Source organism: Humulus lupulus, chromosome 6, assembly GCF_963169125.1.
Source record: "Humulus lupulus chromosome 6, drHumLupu1.1, whole genome shotgun sequence".
In the NCBI taxonomy this organism is placed as follows: domain Eukaryota; kingdom Viridiplantae; phylum Streptophyta; class Magnoliopsida; order Rosales; family Cannabaceae; genus Humulus; species Humulus lupulus.
In genome coordinates, this window is record NC_084798.1 from 33,145,054 (window position 1) to 33,151,832 (window position 6,779).

General features: G+C 32.2%; 2 long non-coding RNA genes across 2 annotated transcripts; both read right to left on the bottom strand.

The window, feature by feature from the left end:
* Positions 1 to 467: 467 nt before the first annotated feature.
* Positions 468 to 941, bottom strand: LOC133783950 (uncharacterized). Its single transcript, XR_009871042.1, has 2 exons — positions 844 to 941; positions 468 to 759 (listed from the first exon to the last, which is right to left on the bottom strand). It is a non-coding gene; the product is annotated as an uncharacterized LOC133783950 (long non-coding RNA).
* Positions 942 to 973: 32 nt separating this feature from the next.
* Positions 974 to 3,321, bottom strand: LOC133783951 (uncharacterized). Its single transcript, XR_009871043.1, has 5 exons — positions 2,546 to 3,321; positions 2,024 to 2,297; positions 1,382 to 1,514; positions 1,101 to 1,259; positions 974 to 998 (listed from the first exon to the last, which is right to left on the bottom strand). It is a non-coding gene; the product is annotated as an uncharacterized LOC133783951 (long non-coding RNA).
* Positions 3,322 to 6,779: the final 3,458 nt, after the last annotated feature.

A 6,779-nucleotide genomic window follows, 5' to 3' on the forward strand; every position in this document is an offset into this window, starting at 1 on the left:
AATTAGTGACATACATTCTTCCATTCTTTGCATAAATATCTCGATGGCTTTGCATTTTCTTTGAAAGTGTTATGCTTCAAAAACAGGTCAGTAAATGCCACCCTCAAGTTCTTAACCTCTATATCTAATTCACTTGGTGTCCTTTGCCTGCAAGATCCTAGAAAATGGAGTAGGATCCACCAAAAACTGAGATAAGTCTACAGATCAGTGCTTGAAGTATCATACAAAAATAAAACTGTAAAACCCACATAGCTCTTACCATTTTCTGAAAGTTTTTTCAAGACTACAGTATGTATTCCATCTTTTAGATACCACAAATTGTCAACAGCAGCAACTAAATTACTTGTAACTAAACTATACTAAATTTCTATGACTAGAATGATAGTAAATGTAAAAGCAAATATTACATCCTTATGTTAAATTCAAGACTCTAGTGATTGACCTTAAATTAAAGAGTCATAAAAGAGTTTCAAAGAAATAGAAGACCTTATTGAAAACCCAAATTTCACCACTAATGTTTCAAATGCTAATTAAATAGAAATTTACAAAGGAATAATGCTGCATAAATATCCAGTTTTGACATTAGACTCCAAATATCATAAAGTCAAATTTATATACGAGGATTAGTTAAAGCCAAAGCTTTACAACCTTAATTAACAATCAGAATACCTTCAAGACAGACTGCTTATTAGCTTTCCGAATGTGAATATTGGCAAGGAGAAGAATTAGATGTTCCCTCTGGTTGGCAACATTGCCTTCCTGGTTAGAAAACACATTATGAAAATTCAGAGAAGCATCAAAATATGAGCAATGCAGAAGAAAATAGCTAAAACAAGAAGTTACCTTTGTAAGTTTTATCAAACATTTAACAACCAGATCAGAGAACTTTTGATTTCTGACAGCAAATGTCTCATTTGATGCAGGTGAGGGCCACCTTGAAGGATCTAATGGATGTAAGAGATTGATGAGAACAAGGATGAAGTTCGATCTGCATTATCCTGTAAAGTTGAATAACAAATCAGAATAAAATAAGACATGCGAGTCAGGATAAGAATAAATGAAAAAAAGAAGAGGGAAGAAATGAAATGGCAAGTCTTAACCAGAATCTTTAGCATCAGAACATTCAAAGCTTTTAAAAGCTGGCTGCCATCATCCATATGTGGAACTCTCTCATCCAACAGCCATAGAAGGAGCTCAGTAATTAGACTATCAAGAGTGCTTTCCTTGACAGCATAAGTCAGTCTCTTGTTTTGAAATGTCTAAAAATCAATTAGAATTTTACACCAACTAGTTAGGTTTATAGTAAGGTATATAAAAAAATGGAAAAACAGAGTACAATGTTAGCATTATGACATTCAACAACAGCATAAACCAAACTTACCTGCATGAGGGTGTTGAGAACATATTTACAAGATCTAGATGATGCTTCTGTCAAGCTGAGTCTCTAATACCTTGGAAGTACTGGGCCAGAGACAGATCATGTAACCTCTCCACTTTGCTCTGCTACATCCAATCTACAATAAATCAAAATAAATAAAAGTCCAAAGTTAGTAGTCTAATAGGCTTGTATCAAAAGGACTCTCTAGATCCTGGTGACGATTTTTTTTAGATATAAAAATAAAGTAAATGTCCTCAAACAAGTTCAAAAATATTGGACGCAATGCAATGTAATGCAACAATTTGAAAACCAAATAAGTGCAGCCCAACAGCAGGAATGAAGAAGCACCAACGTGACCTCTATTTATGTCACAGCTAACTATAAAGAGACCTTTTAAACGCGTCAGCAATCAGCATGTTTTTTTATTTGATATGCACGAGTACCAAAAGAAACAAGATTGAGAAAGCTTTACAATGAGACAAACAATTCAAAGAAAAGACAGTTGAGAAAGAAACAGAAAACTACACAAAAAATTGACAGAAAATAAAATATTATACTTTATTAAAATGTTGATAATCATCATTAGAAATAATAAAAGTAACAGAGACACTACTAAAGATAAAAAAGACAAGCTAAAAAACATACCCAATTTCCCTCACAGAACGTCTCAAAGCAACTCTAGCTTCGCCAGGCTTCCCTTCCTTCCATTTTTCCATTTCTCGAACCTAAAAGATGCAATATCATTAGAAGGATGGAATGGATAATAGAAACAGATCATTTAATCCCAAAACAAATTTAAAAGTTTACCTTACTTTAAATTCTAAGCTCAAATATATACTAACCTTCCATTTAAACCTATCATCCAACATGCTTTTCTGAGCATCTGTTAGCTTCCCAACATACCTCCATATATCCTCACCTAATGGGGAAAAAAATGTCATTAACAGTTAACAATAAAATATTAAAATTACACAGATAAAATCTAATTGCATTCACTGTAAACAACAACTAATACAACGCAACTTACAAAATAAATTACAAACTAAGAAAACTTAGCCCCACAAAACAGACGGAAAGAAAATGGGATGTCTCAAAGGAACAATAAATAAAAATTCAAAATCTTAAATAAGTTAGAAAATACTTTAAAATCTTGAAATCATGACATACCAAGAATCTTATATCCAGTGACAAGAGTATTCAAAGCAGCTTTTCTAATTTCACCATCTCTTTCTGCTGTCAAGCTTGCAACAATTTGCAAGGATTTTAACTACCCACTAATCTGTCAAGAGAATAGATGTTAGCGTCCTCTATTTCTACCCAGTTCGTCCAAAACAGGGTAAGCTTCTCTCTCGAGGTCCGCCACACTGGAATCCAATTTTCCTTCTGAGAGCTCCATACTGAAACAAAACAAACAAGACACTAAAGAGCCATTAAGCTCTTACCTTCATATAAAGCATAATCAAGGAGACACTAAAGTCTGATCTATGAATGAAAAATGTTGTTGCACCATAAAACTGGAAACAACAAGAAACAAAAAAGAAAAAAAACAAGCTCAGTAATTCCAGAAAAGAAAAGATTAAAACACATCATAACAATTAAAAGATGACTTTTAAGATAGCTTTTTCAAACCCCAAAGGAAGTAGGGAAAGAGAGGGGGGCAGGTTAGTTTACAATAAGGAAATCAAGAGAAAAAAGGTATGTGCAGAAATAAATTAAGTAAGAAAATTGGAATGCATCATAGCATAAATAGAAATGTGTCACTAGGAAGGTAAGGACTAAGAATTATCTAATAGCTTTACAGTAAAAGAACCAAACAAGAATATCATAAACAAGGTCTCAAAGCATTTCAAGCGACCAGCTATCCTAAAACTTCATGTCATAGGAAACTAGACAGTGAGATAAATTATGCTTAAGAATTAATACATGTTCCCATTATGTTGTGGAAGTTGAGTGTATGCATGGCATACTTTTTGCTAAAATGATATAGTCCCATCATTTTTTATGACTTTGCAGTCAAAAATAAGAAGTTGAATTCAACTGGGGGGTCAGAAACTCTGAACTTGGTAGAAACTCAAGCAATACCAGGATATTCAATACTGATTAAACACCAAAACACCAAATATACTGATTACATATATAAGATCATCAAATATATTTCAAACACCAAATCAAAATATATATTACTAATTAAAAATAAGCAAAAAAACCAAAAACTTGGAACGACTAAGAAAATATAAGAACAACAGATTTGCAAATAAAAGAAAAACTATGGTAAAACTTCCAACTTTCTCTAAATCCAGAACAAGAAATCACAAATATATACAGCTATTCGACAATTATATTATAAAGAAGGAAAAGGAATATGGGAAAGAGACTAAAATAGAGAGAATGAGAGTGAAATGCAAAAACAAAATAGAGATGGAAAAAGAGACTTCCTGGACCCTTCTTCACTAAAAAAAGCAATTAACTTTTCAGCTTCATTACCTACTAATTTGGTATGCATAATCAACCCAAGAAAGTCACGTCACATAAACCACGCAAAAAAAATCCCAATTCCCAGATTAGATATCAGATTATATACTCCCATTCAATCCAACGTGCATAAATGAATTATGAAACAAAAACAAACCCAGCTCAAAACAAACCCAGATCAAAGCAAATCCACCAAAACAGAAAAAGCAATCTACTTTACCAATTATGATAGAATGGAAAAATAGTGGAAACTCTACACACACAGATACATATAGATTTAAAGATTCAAAGATGTTCAGTAGACAATCAAGAGACTACGAGTGTAGTACCTGGTGATAAGGCCCAAAGCTACTCTCTTCCACTTCTAAAACTACACCAGAGCTTTATATATGATAATTTAATCTTCCTCTGCCAAAAAAAGTAAATGAACAGATTAATTTATATAATAGTAGTCAAAACAAAGAAGAGTTATATATATAATATATCTATAGAACTCAGAAAAACAGAGAGATTAAACTCATGCCTAAATAAAGCTTATAAGTGTATATATATATTAGAATATTATTAATTATAAATCCACTTTTTTTTGTCATTCTATTAGGCATTTTTTCAAACATCTTGAGTGCATAAGAAATAAAAAACTGAGCAAAATATGTAAATGAAACCAAATGAATCTTCTCACTTTTCTTAATTAGCAAAATAATACAAGCAACTCAGTCCAATCTAAGCCTGTGAAGGAGAAGTGAGAAGAGTAAATAATTATCTATAGAACTAGAAATTGAGAGAGAAATAATAGTACCTGCATGTATGTATTGGGGCCTAGGTTCTCAAAGCTCCCTTAGAATCCAATAAACAATATATTAAATAATAGAAAACGTTCAGAAGACAATAAGAAATATGAACCCCAACACAATATTAGTTTCTTATCTTCAATTGATATTACATATTACATTTCTGTTAGTCTATGAACAAACAAAATATAGAACCATTAGCTTCTATTTATTACTTTTATGCATATGGATAAGAGGAATCTAATTAACAATGCAAAGATTAACTTTACTCGAATTGAACTACACATTTACAATGGACAATGTCAAACTTTTTTTTCCCATGGCGATCGGAAAAGGAGAATTTCTTTAAGACCCACAAATCATATTGACAGAAAATTTCAGTTAGCTTTTAAAGTATTTGATATTTCAAATTTCATTATCCTCAAAATAACAAACTATAGAATGTTTTTTTAGCCCAGAAAATAATCTTAATAGAGAATTTTTTTTCTAAATGAAAATTAACGTTCTTAATCAGTGTGAATAATTCATATATTTTAGTTTGGTTTAGAAAACTCATTAAAAAATTAAAAAAAAAAGACATTGGTTAGAGTGTCTTTGACTGTTTGACAGTCCAAAACCACAATGGCACTTACAAGACCTGATGAAAAAGACACCAGTAGTACTGTTTTGTTTCAAATAAAAATAATGTTGCATAAAAGATGCTTACCAATCGATTAAGCTGGTGCTCATTCAAAGTACCACCATGTTCTGCATGGCTCTCAATTCTACACGTGGTAAAATATAGTTAATAAGAATACATAGCGCATAGGAATATTAACTATTTGTCAGTTATGTCAGAAAACTTAAAAAATTAGGCATACCCTTTAGAAAACCACTCATTAAACTGTTCGTGACTATCAAATAAGGTTGGCATAATGAAATGTAGTAAGGCCCACAACTCTGCCATATTATTTTGGATTGGAGTGCCAATAAGCAGAAGCTTATTTCGGGAATTAAAACTAAGCAGTGTCTTCCATCTTATACTGTCCAATCACAAGCAAGACAACAAAAAAGTATGAGTACAGAGAATTAAAAATAGAAAACAACCATCCATAAAGTAAAGGGATTCAGGAAGATAGATATACTATATAGCTTTTAAACCAAATAAAGATAAGAAACAAGCACCTCAGCAACATGACCACTAACGTACAGTTCACAGGAATAACTTCTTTAATTAAACCTTCTTCCAAATCAATAAAATGTCTATTGTTAATCTTTAACCAAGCACATCAATTTACAATAAAATCAAGCTTAAGACTATCAGATAAGGAGAAAACAATCGGCACCATTGAAATAAAAAATTTCCTTTTTTCTAAAAGCTGCGCATCTATCTTGCTTGGCTGCAATTATGACGATTAAATGTTAGCACAAACTACAAAGTACACTGACACAAATGATTTGAATCAAACCTGTTTGAACTTTTAATTGCTTAGGCTTCATCCAACACCATATATTGCCATTTCACCCGCCGAAAGTACTTCTCATCAGAAACAAGTAGCTGATAGATAGTGATAAGAATGTGAAACCCAGCATCCCTAGAAGAGAAGGAAAAAGTAATTACATTGAAAAATATCTCAGCCCCTGACTAGAAATTAAAATGCAAATAGGACACAAGAAGACAAATGAAAGCCAAAATGCTTCTTTTACCAAATCACCAATGATCTTAGAAAATACAACAGAACTAAAGATGCTTACCTATGGTATAGTGTCTTCGGGTTGATTTTTTTCCTCAGAACTGTACGGTCCTGAAGCCCACCCCAATATGGAAGAGTTTTCAAGTCAGGGCAAAAGCGGGTAATTTCATCTGCCCAGTTGTTCAATACAGATGCAGGAGCGACAACAAGAAAAGGTCCCCATATATTTTTATCCTGAATTAAAAATAGAAATTTAAAAAATTAAAGTTAGAATCCCAAGTTACACCAAAGAAAAGCCAGACACCAAGCTAAGTAATTACTTCCGCTAGATGAGCCAAAAATGCCATAGCCTGAATGGTTTTTTCGAGGCCCATCTCATCAGCAAGAATTCCATTCAAACCCTACAAATGACAAAACTTCCCAAATAAACAGTCGGAAAAAGAAGAAAAATAAAAAACAGAAAGG